General features: G+C 35.6%; 1 protein-coding gene across 2 annotated transcripts in view; it reads right to left on the bottom strand.

Moving 5' to 3' along the window:
* Positions 1 to 16567, bottom strand: part of LOC123876796 — a 354107-nt gene that overhangs the window by 314045 nt on the left and 23495 nt on the right. The window contains exon 2 of one of the 2 annotated variants that reach the window (XM_045923147.1): positions 11969 to 12035. The exons of the other annotated variant lie outside the window; for it this stretch is intronic. The gene's annotated coding sequence lies outside the window, so the exon portion shown is untranslated. The remainder of the gene's footprint in view (positions 1 to 11968; positions 12036 to 16567) is intronic. 2 annotated transcript variants of the gene reach the window in all.

A 16567-nucleotide genomic window follows, 5' to 3' on the forward strand; every position in this document is an offset into this window, starting at 1 on the left:
TAAATAATATCCTGGATTAGCACATAGGCTACTTTTCATCCCGGAAAATCAAAGAGTTCCCACGGGATTTCGAAAAACCTAAATCCACGCGGACGAAGTCGCGGGCGTCAGCTTGTAATTTAAAATACTTTAACGAAATAAAATAAATTATTATCTAAATACTGATAAGGTAATGTTACCAATTAACGACACATTGTATATCCATTAAAGATCTCCAAAGGAAATAGGAAACGTTGAAGGAAGATGGACGATAATTACAGGACCACTGTAACAGCTTGTCAACATGTCAAAACAGAGACAGACGCCCGCACTAATAGGAACCTTATATTTAGTTGCAGGATTTTGTTTTATGTATTTTTACATCAAGATGAAAGATAGTCTCGATAGAATGAGTTAAACCGTAGCTGTTCCTTCCTGTCACATCCCCGATAATTAACAAGAGTCTGAACCTTATACTTACAAAACAAATAATTTCATGATTCTAATCCTGAGCCTAGGCAGATCGATGTAAATATGACTATAAGAAGTAAAATTATAATAAGATGGTTACCTTATTTAAAATTACTCTTTAACTACAAAATTCAGTACGTCCAAAAATATCTGAACGAGATTTAAAATTTTTGGTCCAGTGACTTTCGAAATTTTTACAGTAGAAATCTCATGATTGAAATCATTTAAATTTTTGGCACTTACCATGTCAAGAAAGTGACGTTTGTAGCGAGTAAATGTGACACTATCAGAGATCTATGAACGCAATCTAAATCATCTTATTAATAACTAGCTGATGCCCGCGACTTCGTTCGCGTGGATGTAGTTTTTTAAAAATCCCGTGGGAACTATTGGATTTTCCGGGATAAAAAGTAGCCTATGTGCTAATCCAGAGTAGAATCTATCTCCATTCTAAATTTCAGCCCAATCCGTCCAGTAGTTTTTGCGTGAAGGAGTAACAAACATACACACACACACACATACACACACACATACAAACTTTCGCCTTTATAATATTAGTGTGATAGAGTGATTCCTTTATAGAGACGGTATTTAATTCAATTATATGCTATATCTTAACCTTTTGATCCGATATTCGTGTTGGTTGACTATAAATGTTTGGAATATGTTCCTATTTGCAATACGCAATCTACAAAGAAAGTAGAGGCTTACGTAATGTGCATGAGGGGAAAGATAAAAAATTTAAGATACTTTTTAAGGCACATTTCTAGTTTTCTTATCGATAATACATATACGTACCTTCTTCTATATTTTTTGTAAATATTCGGAGAGGATGACTCTCTTTGCATATATGCACGGTATCTGAGGATCTGTAGGTATTATATTGTCGTCATCGTCATTGACCCTTTTGGATCCAAATCCTATGTTTTCTAATATGCAGTTGTCCGACACTGTATAAGCTCTATTCCTTCACAAAAAAACAGTTGTGTAACAAAGTCAAGAAGTGCCTGCCTAGGCCTCTAATCACCTCCTGTAATAACAGCTCCCTAAGCAGTTAGTCGGCACTCCCGATGCATTTATATCAACTGCAATAGAACCGCACCTAAACTGCAATTTCAAATGCAGATGCAATGACTTCCAATGAAATACAGACCGTTTGGTTAGATCCTTTTAAAGATTTTATAAATTTAATGGAGGCTATAATAGCATTTAGTATCTTTGGGTCTCGAACATTATTGATAGTATCGAAGAAAATAACACTAAATAGAGAAATTTCCTATCTCCCCATCAGGCTTTCATCCATATCCTAGCTGGGAATCTTAACAACATAATTGGACCACCTCAGTTTATTTCAAGTATCGTTGAAATAACTGATACTGAGTAGGTATCGAACGATACATAAAATATTTTTAAATGATAAGTTGGCCATCAATGAAGTGGTCTCAGATAAAAACGTTCTTGGGGACGGGGTCTCTAATCTGCATCTATTGAAAGACTTGAAAACCATGTTTACCGGTGAGATCTGAGGAAAGAGACCCCACGGACCTAGCCCAAAACGTTGAGCTGACCAGATAAAGGAAGTGATCGACACACCTATCTGCGAGGTCATCCAAATAGAAATAGAATAAAGCCATAATAGAAGAATAATAACGATATTTTATCATAAGGGAGTTACGATCCTCAAAGTTAAAGGGACGATGGAGGATAAAGAATCAGCTACCCATCGTAATATAACGCAACTGTTAGCACTACTTTCTTTATGTTTCAGTTTCTTATTTCCTTGTATACTTACTTAAACTCTTTAACCCTTTCTCACTAGTCATTATATCCTCTGCAAAGAGGTTGCTTGGCACTTGGCAGAGATCGCTTCAAAGCTATAAGGCCGCCAATGGTACTTCTATTTTCTAGTTGTATAGTAAAGCATCTAAAATTCCACTATGGTCGAAAGAGTAGTGATAAACTACTAGAGCATAAGGAATAGAAACTGACCACAACAAACTGCTACACCAAAGAGGTTTAAAAAATATACAGGATGGTCAAAAAGTCGTGGATCAAACGCAATAGGGAGATAGAGGAGGTCATTTCCAGCAAAAAAAATTCTACAGCATGGCCATATTTAAATTGCCCTAAGAGTTATGAATATTTTTGGGTTTTTTAACAAAATACCAGATTCTCTTACAATTAGACTAATTAAAAAAAAATGTGATAAAAAACAATAAAACAAACGATGTTGTGTCATCACTAGATAATGTATCAGGACTACAAACCTTCTATTGAGGCTCTGGTTACCAAATTACAAGAGCAATTTTTTTTTTCCAAAACTTTTAAAGCGTTACCAAAAATTAAATGTCACTTTAAAAGCGCACTGTGAAAAAAAATGTACTACGGAAAAGTGACCCTGTATTAGAAAAACTTGCTGATTTAATGCCAATTCAAACGAGGTATAACTCATTACTCTTTGTTTTTGACCATCCTGTATAGTAAAGCATCTAAAATTCCACTATGGGTCGAAAGAGTAGTGATAAACTACTAGAGCATTAGAAATAGAAATTCGTTAACTGACCACAAAAAAACTGCTACACCAAAGAGGGTTAAAAAAATATATAGAGATAATTGAATGTCTTGAATACATGAAAATGTTGCATCAGTCGTAGAGCACGTTACATACCCAAATAAAGAAACTGAAGTCGTTAATTAACAACCCAAATGGACCACCTTGTAACAATTGTGAAGTAATGCTGGTACAACTGTAAACATTGCAGGTGCTCCTTTGTGTACTAAATGTCACATTTTCAACAAAATTACTGCGTATTTATTAGTACTTAGTATATACTAAAAACTTTTAATGGGGCCTTTAATATGGTACCAAATTCGATATTCTCTTAATTTTTTTTTTTTTTGCGTACCTAGTTTGTCATGTCAGCCTTGTTGGATTTGTCATATATATCAACTTAGTATTGTGGCACACAATACATGAATTACAAGACGAGTACGAGAATACATACATACATGGATTGCTAAAATCATAACCCATTCCTTTTGGCTTTACCGTATTCGGGTAAAAAACGACACAGAAACATAGACAGCTCATTCATTACAATGGATAGTGGACTAAACGTAAACGTCCGATACAAACCCTGCTCTACAATGCTACAGTATTTAAGTTACAATAGATACTCCAGTCACCATTAAATCAAATGAGAATTGGTTTCAAACACGAATACAATTATTACATATTCAGTCAATTTGAAAAGGAAAGTCTAATAAATATATTCTATCAAAGCTATGCTTAGTTCCTTTAAGGAAGTACAGAAATAGATAGAATTAATCAGCAGGTTGACAAGTATACCTTTATTATAGGCCTACGCTTTGAAATTTATTTGGTTACTAAAACTATTGTGACTAGGAAACAAAATCTCAAAATATTTAGAGTCCCTGCAAATTTTGTCAAACTTAAAGTTTATTTACAGTGATCTTTCTACAGAAATAATATAAAACTAAATGCTAAAGGCTATAAAGTTAGTCTAGTTTTACTTTCGTTCAAATCGTGATAAATACGCCAGTTTACTGGAATTAAGCGAGTAACTGTTAAAGGGTGTTAAATGCGGTTTCGATTGCAATTATCATTTATCAGCTCATAGATTCCTATCTTCCTCCTACGTTACACAGACCAAAGAAAGTTGACTATATCATACATGGAGTTGTCATAATATTACTAGAGCAGCAATGTCCTCAAAAATGGACTCACATGACTAGTAGGTATATCATTTTTGTCATTTAGTAATTTGGCGGAGGACCTACTTTTACTTTGTGTAGCTAATTCTGTTGTACATAATCTCTGTACTTAACTAATTTGACAGATAGATAGATAGATAGATAGAAACACTTTATTGCACACAAAAACACATGTAAAGGATCACAACACAGAAAGAAGAAAACAGAAAAAACAATTGTGTGCAAAGGCGGCCTTATTGCTTGGAAGAAAGGACAGATATCTAAATCATGTTATATTGTTTTTCTCAGGGAACATTACTATACATTAAGACGTGCCATTTTAGTTTATAGATTGTATACAACAAAATTAGCCACTTTGTCAATAATATCGCTATCTATCATGAGTCGAAAATGTTACGTTATAGACAAGAAAAATGAGTAACATAACATTATTAATTTTTTTGAAATAAGACGAAATTGTTACTGCAAATTGCAAGAGTAAAGAGTCAAATATACATAACTTTATTAAAAAAAAAGTTTATCAGTTCCAAGCCTACGTGAAGTTGTGTCAAATCAAAACATATCCCGACTTTATCTCGTCCACACCGACAGATTCATGAACAGTTAACATACGTTGAAAAGTTGCACTAGACTTAGAGCGTCAGATGTATGAGGTTTGCTACTCCATGGTCTAACTCAAGGATATCATAGCTTAACCGTAAACCCTGTAATGTAAACGTCTACAAGGCTCTGTAACGCCTCTAACGGGTCGTTTATCAGTTATGTTGAAACGTGAAAGTGTTTGTTTGACAAACGGTTTAACTGCTAAAGAAGTAATAAGTCCTCAGACAATGCTTGTGGGTTGGCACTGTCTGTGTGCGAAAGTGAATTCTGATTATGTGCAAAACTTCCAGACACAGCTTTATCTGTAGGAAATAAATTATACAGGGTGCGAACGACAATAGTGTATAGGTACTCTTTAGACGATTACCTTATTGGATAGATATAGAGATTAAGATAGACTTCGGTGGGTCGCAGCAGAAGCGATTGACGATAATATTAAACACTATGAAAATCCATGGCGCCGCTTCCAGCCTTCGGCGTAATTCACGTGCATCCAACGCCATACATTTTGATAGTATAATATTTATGTACTGACTAGCTGATGCCCGCAGCTTCGCCCGCGTGGATTGGTCAGATCCCCTGCAGCATCAGGATTGAGGAGTTGGACTCCAAATTTTTATGAAACAATGTCGCAAAGTTCCTCTATAGATTAAAAAAGAAATGACGCAAATCGGTTCAGAAATCTCGGAGATTTCGGTGTACATAGGTAGAAAAACACAACTCCCTTTTTGAAAGTCGGTTAAAAAAGTAGCCTATGTTACTCCCTGGTCAATTCTCTACTTGTCTGTGAAAATCCCGTCAAAATCGGTTCAGCCGTTCCCAAGATTAGCCTTTTCAAATGCGGTAGTTATTTCGAAATTACAGACAGACACTCCAATTTTATTTATTAGTATAGATTAGTACTAGCTGATACCCGCGACTTCGTTCGCGTGGATGTAGGTTTTTAAAATTCCCGTGGGAACTCTTTGATTTTCCGGGATAAAAAGTAGCCTATGTGCTAATCCAGGGTATAATCTATCTCCATTCTAAATTTCAGCCCAATCCGTCCAGTAGTTTTTGCGTGAAGGAGTAACAAACATACACACACACACACACACATACAAACTTTCTCCTTTATAATATTAGTGTGATAATAGTCTCGTCAACCACGATCGCGACCTATGGAAGTCTATATTTAAAAAGGTATAAAATGGAAAGCAAGGGGTTCAACGAGGATAGAAGAAGCTACACCAAAAAAAGCCGAAAAGACCGGAGAAACCGAAAAGAAGAAAAAAGACAGACTACTTTTTATCTCATTAAGTACATCGAGGAATTCCCACGGGATTTTTAAACCTAAATCCATGCGAACGAGATCGCGGGCATCAGCTAGTACAAAACAAAATAATGAAGCAATTTTCTTAACATAATTCATACTAATCGTTTCCACCCTGTATGTCAAAGTCGCAACATTTGTGATGTTATCAGTTTTGTTTATAGATTGAGTATTGATTTGGTACCAGTATATTGCATTAGCAGTTGAACCAGTTACAAAATATTGTTCTGGCTGTTCGTAGGAACCAATAGAGTGGTATTCAGAACACAATGTGTTGGAATAGGTCATGGCCGAGAACTATGGTGCCAGATGTTTACCAGAGATTGATTTAACACTATTACCAAACGGTATGTTAATGTACCAGAAAATATTACTGATTTAATCTGCCAAGCAATAACTAAACCTGTCTTAAATGATACCTTCAAGTCGAGTATGAATAGGTATCTTCTAGGCAAGTGCGCTCCATTTTGGGCTGCACCGTCACTTGCCAGCAGGTCTGATTGCAACCAAGCGCTAGTCTTTCACAAAAAAAAAGAAGTACAAAGTTGAAATAATTCATTCGTTTAATCTCTTAGGCGATAAATGAAGAGATCAATCCAATACTTACCATTCATGTTTTGCACATAACACTAGAAGACTTACTTGTAAGTAGATTGTAGAACAATGCTAGGCTTCAAAGTTGCCAGATGAAAACAAACATTGCACTAAAACTTGTCAATAAATAATCCATATGCGCCTTTGGAGTTATGTTCACTGAAATGTTGTCATGGTAGCATAGTTATATGTATATGCATAATAATAGGTATGGTAAGTATTATAGGTAATAAACATGGTAATATAGTTAGCTTAATTATTATATTCAACACTAAAATCAGATAGATATCCAAACATTAGTAAGAGAAATTGCTTGTAAATATATGACGGGTGGTTTTGTGCTATTAGTGTTAGTAACAACATTAGTATCGGGCTTTCTCCAGTGAAAATATGTTTACTCGTCAATACTGTCGTCTTTGATAAATAGATCAAGATCTCGGCTTAATATATGTGTATGCGCTCTTAGTTGCACTGAAGCAACATCCACAATTCACTGTGGCTTAGATAAATTATACCACCGGCTGTTAATAGTACAAGTGCTATAAGGATCTGATAGCGCCTACGATTTCTAACTGTGGAACTCATAATTCCAAATTCTGAAGTTAAAATATGTTAACCTTGGGTGTAAATTTTTCGTAAAAACTTGTTGTTGGAGTGAGAGAAGAAAAAATAAACAATATTCAGTACCTATTAAATTGATTATTATAAGGCCTAATTCGGACGAGAGATTTTTACGCGTTTGAAATAGAACAAATGCATTCCCAAGCCTATCTGTCGTTATTTTCATTGCAACGCCGGGTTTTAACGCAACGCTTTTTTGACGCTCGTGAGAATTAGGGCTAAGTAACCGAGTAACCGGAAAGATCGAAGGAGATAGAAGAACTGATAGATTTGATTGGATTGATTTGGACACCAAAAAGAGCATCCATGGGCCGCTCAATACAAAAACATCCTGTTGGATCCAGCTATCAATCGCGCTGGTTTGACGAAGCAAAGACCTGCACTGCACATCCTCAGAAGACCCGTTTGGAGTGAAGCCGTGGAGTACAGGCATAAGCGACAGGTTCTAGTGTTCAAGACCAAGATTCTCTTTCGACACTGAGCCATCATAGTAGTACAAGTGTGTTATAAGAAATCGGTATGATTTACCGATGCAAGATGGCTCAACTACCAACTGACAGGTTCGTCCATAGTTTGCGGTCACTTTATATTTATTACCTGGATTGATTGGTTGGATTTACACTCTTAAGAACATGTTCTTTAAACTTGCATACACCAGTTTATGGTTTTCATATAAACATAGTGTTTTCATGAATATGAATGGACTTGTTTGTGAACCGTAGATTATGATGTAATGGTTGTACGATAAAGTGATTTTAAGTCACAATGCAAGGAATATTTCAACAGCAGCTTTATGAGAACAGTTATTATCTTTGGTTGATAAGAAAGCATTTGCCTTCCGAGAGACAAAACGCATCCCATAAAAATATTTGGATGGTTTGGATCTGAATGATTTCACACTCCATTGAGAACAATATGGGGTTTTCTGAGGGATGCAGGATTCTTCAAGATGTTTTCCTTCACCGATAAAGCAATTGATCTGTAATTGCTTAAAACGTACATACTTAGCTCCGAAAACTTAGAGGTGCGTGCCTAGGATCAAACCCTCAACCTTCCTAGAATGCCGACGTCTTAGGCTAAAATATATAGGGCGCACTTGGGCTTTCCTCAGTCTTAAGTTTCAGTTAAAACAAGACAGATTTATGTCAGCAATATAGCGCTGTCTCGTTTTAACAGTGGCTTAAGACTGAGCAAAGTCAAAGTGCGCTCTATGAATCTCAGCCTTAACCACTAGGCTAGCACCGCAGCATTACTTGTCAAATGTGCTCAAAAGACCTAATACCTATAAGACTTCTTGTGCCATGGTCAGCGAGCCAACAATGTTAAATGACCTATATGCTCATATAAAGCGCATCGATTAAGTACGCAGGCACGAAACGGAAATCAATCATCTTAAGTACTACTATGACCATAATAAGATGGCCAATGACCATACCTGTCATGTTATAACATTTAATATCACTTTTTTTCTTTTATTAACCTACAAGGCAAAAATATTGGGGTAATGCATTTGAGGTGTACCTACTGTTGTGTTAATTTCTATGGCTACTCGGGGTGATTCGCTGAAGTTTCTGTCTGTCATACATTCATAATTCAGTGTGTAGGTACGAGTATATTTAAAAGTAAGGTCCAATTAATAGTAATTAGAGCCTCGATAGCTTAACGGTTGAGGAGCGGACTGAATTCCGAAAGGTCGCCGGTTCAAACCCCATCCCGTTGCACTATTGTCGTACCCACTCCTGGCACAAGCGTTACGCGTAAGATAAGATAAGATAAAATAATTTATTTGCAAGAAAGTTGGTACAATAAGATTAAAATGTATAATTAGAGGCCTTAACTTTCTACTAAATTATTAGTGTGCAAATATTTAAGATAACAAATAAATTAAATTAAATTAATGCCAAACAATTATTATATAATCGGAGGGGAAAGGGGAGTATTAGTCATGATTAGCAGCAGGGCTAATATTCTTTAAAAAAAAAATTAAATCCAGATTAAATCTGGTCTTATAAGATCTGCAAGCGTCATCAAGAACTCAACAGCTGCTAATACCAGTTAGAAATTCCTCGTGTATTTATGTCGTCTTCTCTATATTCGTATTTACTTAAAGCGCTTGGTATTCCGTCTTTATTTGGAACGCGCGGGGCCAGTGAACTGTCTCAGTATTATTGTACAAGGCCACCGGTATTGTCCTCGTGGCAACGAAATGATTTATGGGCTTCCATGCTTCTAATGTCCTGGTAAGACATATCGCGGGACGGGAACGATGTGTGATGCAGCGTCGCGTCACGACATCAGACATAAGCATAACACGAAATTTTTATAATTTTTACGATACTGTTCTTACCTGCACTTCAAGGAAATTTCTAAATAACGCAGAAGACGCAGGTTCGAGTCATGTCGGTTCCGCAATTTTTGATATGTATTTAAAAATTATTCATAACACGACAATTGCGATAATTTCGTTTCTAATTCGTAAAGATATAATGCCCTTCCGGTTTCAGTTTTCCCCTCTAGTTATGGGTAAGTCAAGAGTGAATGGACATGTCTTAGGAAGCACAGCGTGACTATTTTTCTTGTTGACTACTTCTAGGGCCCGCATTGCACACGTTATCGTCTCTAGTTTTATCTGACCAGACCTTTACGAGCTTCCATGTTTCTAATGCCTTTACAAGATTTGTGGTTAGCCTGACACCGCCTATCCTGTTTTCTGCTAACTATAGTTACTGCAATGTCTTGCGTTGGTATTCAACACATGCCGCAAATGTACTATGGATGTAGACTTTCATATTTGATACAGATTATTGAGCTAAATCAGGAAAATTGCAAAATTGAACGCTGAATATGTCATGTTGCAATAAAAATCTCTACAATATTTGGTCTAGCCATGGTCTAGCTTTGTTTGTTTTATTGTTACTTTTTCTAAACATTTTCAAGCATCACTATCAATCAATTAACACAGGTTTCATTATGTTATGATTGATCTAGCATTGATCGCGGCGGAAGTAGGTTCATCATCGTTATCATCATGATCAACCCATCGCAACCCCACTACTGATCATGGGTCTCATGGGTGTTTAAGCCATAGTCCGCCACGCTGGCTCAGTGCGGATTAGCAGACTTCACACACATTTAAGAACATTACGGAGAACTCTCAGGCATGCAGGTTTCCTCAAGATGTTTTCTTTCACCGTTAAAGACGCTAAAGACGAACATATTCAACTCCGAAAAGTTGACCGTGCGTGCCAGGGATCAAACCCCCGACCTCCCAAATAGAAGACAGACGTCTTTCTAACCCCTAGGCTATCACCCGCTCTAATTCTTAGTTAGTGAGTCTTAATTAGTTAGTAAGTAATGCTTTGTTATTCAGATTATCTAATCTTGCATTTATCCCTGCACCAGACTCTATTCTTGTTCTTTTGCGTTTTTAACCCGCGACCCAAAAAGAGGGGTGTTATAAGTTTAAAGTGTGCATCTGTGTATCTGTCTGTGGCATCGTAGCTCCTAAACTAATGAACCGATTTTAATTTAGTTTTTTTTTTTTTAAAGGTGGCTTGATCGGGAGTGTTCTTAGCTATAATCCAAGAAAATCGGTTCAGCCGTTTGAAAGTTATCAGCTCTTTTCTAGTTACTGTAACTTTCACTTGTCGGGGGTGTTATAAATTTTTAATTTACACTTGTAAGACTTTCGTGCCAAAGTTGCTCTTAAATCTATCTAAAGTTGCTATCAGTACAAATTTTATAATAAGATTTAGAATAATTTAGATTGCGGTAAACATTATGCATTATGTATCAGACAAAGACTTTTATGTATACATAGAAATCTTTGATATCAGACTATGAATTACGTTAGATTATTACAAATCTGATTAATAAATAATTCTGTGTAATAAACCAACGATTACCTGCCCAAAATAACTCAATAGGCTGCGGAGACCGTACTACGAAGCGTGAAATTGCTTCGATGCTTTCGACTAATCCAAGAATCGCTGGGCCGTGAGAACATTTACCATCTTACGAAAAGGAGCTTATAAACGCCGTCATTACAAAGTTGATTGTAAGACAATAGACGCCAAGAGCAGTTTTACCACGTTTTACTATTACGGAAGCTTTAGAACCTTTTGAAACCTTCAATTACATGGTTTGTTCAAGATAAATATCATATTTGCAATTGTCAAATACTTTATTTATTTATTAACACTTAGGCATTTTTCTGATTAGTCGGTTCAGCAGCGGTGCGATATCAGCACGCTCGGATGGCGAAATCATACCTCTTTACTTCAACTTTCGCACATATTGTCTGCAGAAAATTATGCAGAGCTGAGAGATTTTTACTTGTAATGCAACATTAAAGTCCGTCATTTTGGTGGTCCGTACTCTATATGCATACTACTCTAGGTGTCTAGCACGGTAAAATGCCGGGCGGCTACTGGACAATGAGTATGCATGCAGAGACGCGGTAAAGCAAATCTCTACCGCTCCGCTTACGCGCTTACCGCACCAATCAGGAACTCTCCGTAGATAGGTGCTCAGTAGGTAATAAGCTTTTGGTCCTGTCACACCGCTACTGCACTGAATAATCAGAAAAGGGCCTTAGTTTATCATTCAAATGTTGTATTAGCATTTTATTAGCAGTTATTTGGGTCAGCTCACCTAATTTATTTAAAACTGGCCATTATTTTAATGTCATGATCCGCTGATCACCGACTGTAGAGTGTACCTGCAAAAAAGGAAATCATTATACTCCGTAATGCACACTATGCAAATTATGAAGAAGCTTCTGCTCCCCAAGGCTAGCTGCTTGAACTAGATTATATAAATAAATGTAGAAACACAAGGAAAACTAGATAGGTCCGAACCAGTGATAAATTATTTTGCCGAATCAAAAGCACTTGTAATTTTTTTATTTATTTTATTATATAGACTAGCGCTTGGCTGCAATCAGACCTGCTAGCAAGTGATGATGCAGCCTAAGATGGAGCGCGTTTGCCTAGAAGTTGCCTATTCACTCTTGACTTGAAGGTACCCATATTAAAAGTGGGAGGAAAAACTGATGCCGGAAGGGCTTGAATAAAAATATATTCTATTCTATTATACATATATTAGCTAATTATTACCTATTGTTCAATGAAAACCTCTCTTTCCACTGTGGTTCCACTGAGTTCGTACTTTATATAAAGGCAATATCTCCTGAGTATACTCCAGCAAAATGAAATGTGCATATACCTATAATTATTTGATAATAATTGTCTTGGAAGACGTATGGTGTTGCGTAGTAGTTTGGTTTGTCAGTACTGTGCGTGGCAAACAACTTGAGCATTGATGTGATTGGCTGGTAAATGGCGGATGCAAGCGATTGGTTGATCAGTCGGCGCGAATTAACGCAATTGGCTGATACGTCGACTTCCGCTTTCCAGATTCGCCAATTTTCTTCCACTACGCTGCTTCAGGTCTAAATTTATATAATACCGCCGGGCACTTTATGTAATATTGGGAACGAGGGCGGTGCATCTTTTTTAACTTTACCTGGTTCTACCGAATTATCTATAGCGAAGAGAATATTGTTGTTCCTTGCATGTTCCACGGACTTCCGCAGATTAGCGCCTGCTACTGGTGTAGACGAATTCAACAAAAATGGATCGTACCATAAAAAGCTTGTAAGTTATTAGTTTAATTTGCATTCCTTCCTCTCCACTAGCCCTGCTCTAATAAAAGAGATGACCGGAGCGTGCGGACTGCTGGCGCGGTGCCAGAGCCCTGTTATATTTCAGGCCATCCTTTTATATGTTTTATTCATTTAAGTTGAAAGTTATTTTCCTCGTTGATAACTATGACTACTGTACATTTTTTACTACCATCACTTCACTTTATAATTAGTTTCCTTTATCGAATCTATCATAACTTTCTCGATTTGAAATTTATAAGAATGATAAAAACTAAGTAGGTATATTCATTGGTTTATTGATATTATGATATAATATATTTAATTAATACTGATTTTAATTTCATGTTATATTTCTATTTTATTTTAATTGCTTATATGTACTTATAATAACTAAATAGATATAAAGCATAATAAGTGTTACGTTTCTCTTTATTTTTATTTTTCTCTCCTTTGTTACAATAATAATTTCCAATTTCCATTTATTGTCATTCATGTTATCAATATAATTATGAAATATGTTGCCTATTACACACCACTATAATGGTAAATACACTGTAACCTTAAACTTTTGTACCACCTATTGTAAAACGTGTATTTGCAATAAATTAATTATGATTATGATTATGATTAAATATTTGAAATTGTTTGTATTACTTACTATATTTTAGAGGTTTTTTGTGAATTTATACAAAAAATTTATTCTAACCGTGGAATTCGCCCATACATCGATATTTGAAAATTCTTTTATTTACAACACACAACGCACTTAAGAGCCCTGTTATATTTCAGGCCATTCTTTTATATGTTTTATTCATTTAAGTTGAAAGTTATTTTCCTCGTTGATAACTATGACTACTGTACATTTTTTACTACCATCACTTCACTTTATAATTAGTTTCCTTTATCGAATCTATCATAACTTTCTCGATTTGGAATTTAAAAAAAGATAAAAACTCAGTAGGTATATTCATTGGTTTATTGATATTATGATATATTATTTAATTAATACTGATTTTAATTTCATGTTATATTTCTATTTTATTTTAATTGCTTATATGTACTTATAATAACTAAATAGATATAAAGCATAATAAGTGTTACGTTTCTCTTTATTTTTATTTTTCTCTCCTTTGTTACAATAATAATTTCCAATTTCCATTTATTGTCATTCATGTTATCAATATAATTATGAAATATGTTGCCTATTACACACCACTATAATGGTAAATACACTGTAACCTTAAACTTTTGTACCACCTATTGTAAAACGTGTATTTGCAATAAATTAATTATGATTATGATTATGATTAAATATTTGAAATTGTTTGTATTACTTACTATATTTTAGAGGTTTTTTGTGAATTTATACAAAAATTTTATTCTAACCGTGGAATTCGCCCATACATCGATATTTGAAAATTCTTTTATTTACAACACACAACGCACTTAAGTGCTTCTAGTTACAATACTTACCACAATATTACAGAATACATAATACAGTACAATATTTCAAGAAACACACAGCATTTTCATCAATTTTATTAAACAAAAACAGGACCATAATAAAAATAGATGAATCATGCTAGATGTAATTAAAATTATCTACTTAATATCATTTCAGCAGAAAATCAAACTTAATGCGAATCGAACTCCAGTTATATCATGGTATAATCAATTAGTGAAACCGAAACTAATCGGTCACCCACGTAGAAATTATCAGAGTAATAATTACCCACAGTATTTCATAAACCAGGGCTGACTTGAATGGATCAAACCAGTTAGAAGTTCGGCCGATTAAAGTTATATCAAACTAGAGGATGCCCGCGGCTTCGCCCGCGTGGAATTCGGTTCTTTGAAATCCCGTAGGAACTGTTTGATTTTCCGGGATAAAAAGTAGCCTATGTCCTTCCCCGGGATGTATCCCAAGTCTGTACCAAATTTCATTAAAATCGGTTAAGCGGTTGGGCCCTGAAAACGTAGCAGACAGACAGACAGACACACTTTCGCATTTATAATATTAGTATGGATTTAAGATATTAGTATACCTACTTGCGCTTACAAAATAATGTCGAAAAAGTAGTCTGTTTCTGCGCATTACGCAAGTTCTATCAACTCTTTTAGGCGACGACTTAGCGAATTAGGTCAATATTTTGTAAGTTGTCGAAACCAGATCAAACACCTAACCGCCCTCGCATATTTTCTAAGCCTAGTACATAAAAATATCAAAATCTCTCCATTTATTCAAAGACCAGTCTATTCAAACCTTGTCCGTTACCATACATAGCCTGTACAATGTCCTACTGTATTGTTATAAGGCCTACGTTGCGTAAGTGTTACAACATATCCATGTCCAAATCAGGTTATACGCACTCGCTTGTTTAGTCTAACTCAATACCTTGTACCTACGTATCTGGAAGATAATATTATATGAAGTCAAATCTCCACAATGAATGGTCTGCTGGAGAAAAAAAATGAGAGTAAGTTAGATGTGTTATGAATAAACGAAACACTAAAGTAATTATTAGGTATTTATAGTAAATTAATACCATACTACTTCTACTTAGGTTAATTCATACTAATATTATAAATGCAAAAGTGTGTCTGTCTGTCTGCTTCTCTTTCACGGCTCAATCGCAGAACCGATTTTAACGAAATTTGGTACAGAGTTAGTTTACATCCCGGGGACGGACATAGGCTACTTTTTATCCCGGAAAAGCAAAGAGTTCCCACGGGATTTTTAAAAAACCTAAATGCACGCAGACGGAGTCGCGGGCATCATCTAGTACTTTATAACTATAGAAATAGAAAGTCGGTTTTATTTTTCTTTAGAAAATTTTCAAAGTAAGACAACTATACCAAGTGGGGTATCATATTATGAAAGGGCTTTACCTGTATATTCTAAAACAGGCCTCTATTTATTTTTATGCATAGTAGTTTTTGACTTATCGTGCAAAATGTCGGAAACCTCAGTGCGCGGGTCTGACTCGCACTTGGCCGGTTTTTATATTACATGGATTGCCAGCCACTTCTTTTTCGTCTCTATAATCATACATAGTACGAGAACTCTGAACCCGCTCTACCTTACCAGTTAATAGGTCTCTACTTTATCTTCTCACTTTTCTCTATCTCACCAACAGCTTGTACCAATATTGATATAAAACGGGCGTTTATAAATACCACCTTCAAAGTTCGTGCGGTGCGGAGCGATATTCCTGGGAACTACTCTAATTACACTCAATACATAACAGTTACCTAACTTGACATTTTAGTGCCACCACTTACTGTTATTATATTATGCTGCTGGCACGACCTGGCAAGAATGTTTAGACTAGATTACTAAGTTATTGGAAAGCATAAAATAATATACTTATAAATGGACTACCACTTAAGAGGGGTCTCTCCGTCACTCGCTCCATACAAACGTAGTTCGTCTCTCATTGGAATAACCTAACCTAACCAATCATACTCAATGAAATTTAGTAGAAACGTTCCGGGAACTAATATCTATGCCTGTGGTTTTCCAGATTTCCGTTAAAATATTCAATTTCAAAGTTACACGGTCTTAAAAATTCACATACAAATCCTTG

This window comes from Maniola jurtina, chromosome 22 (assembly GCF_905333055.1).
Source record: "Maniola jurtina chromosome 22, ilManJurt1.1, whole genome shotgun sequence".
In the NCBI taxonomy this organism is placed as follows: Eukaryota; Metazoa; Arthropoda; class Insecta; order Lepidoptera; family Nymphalidae; genus Maniola; species Maniola jurtina.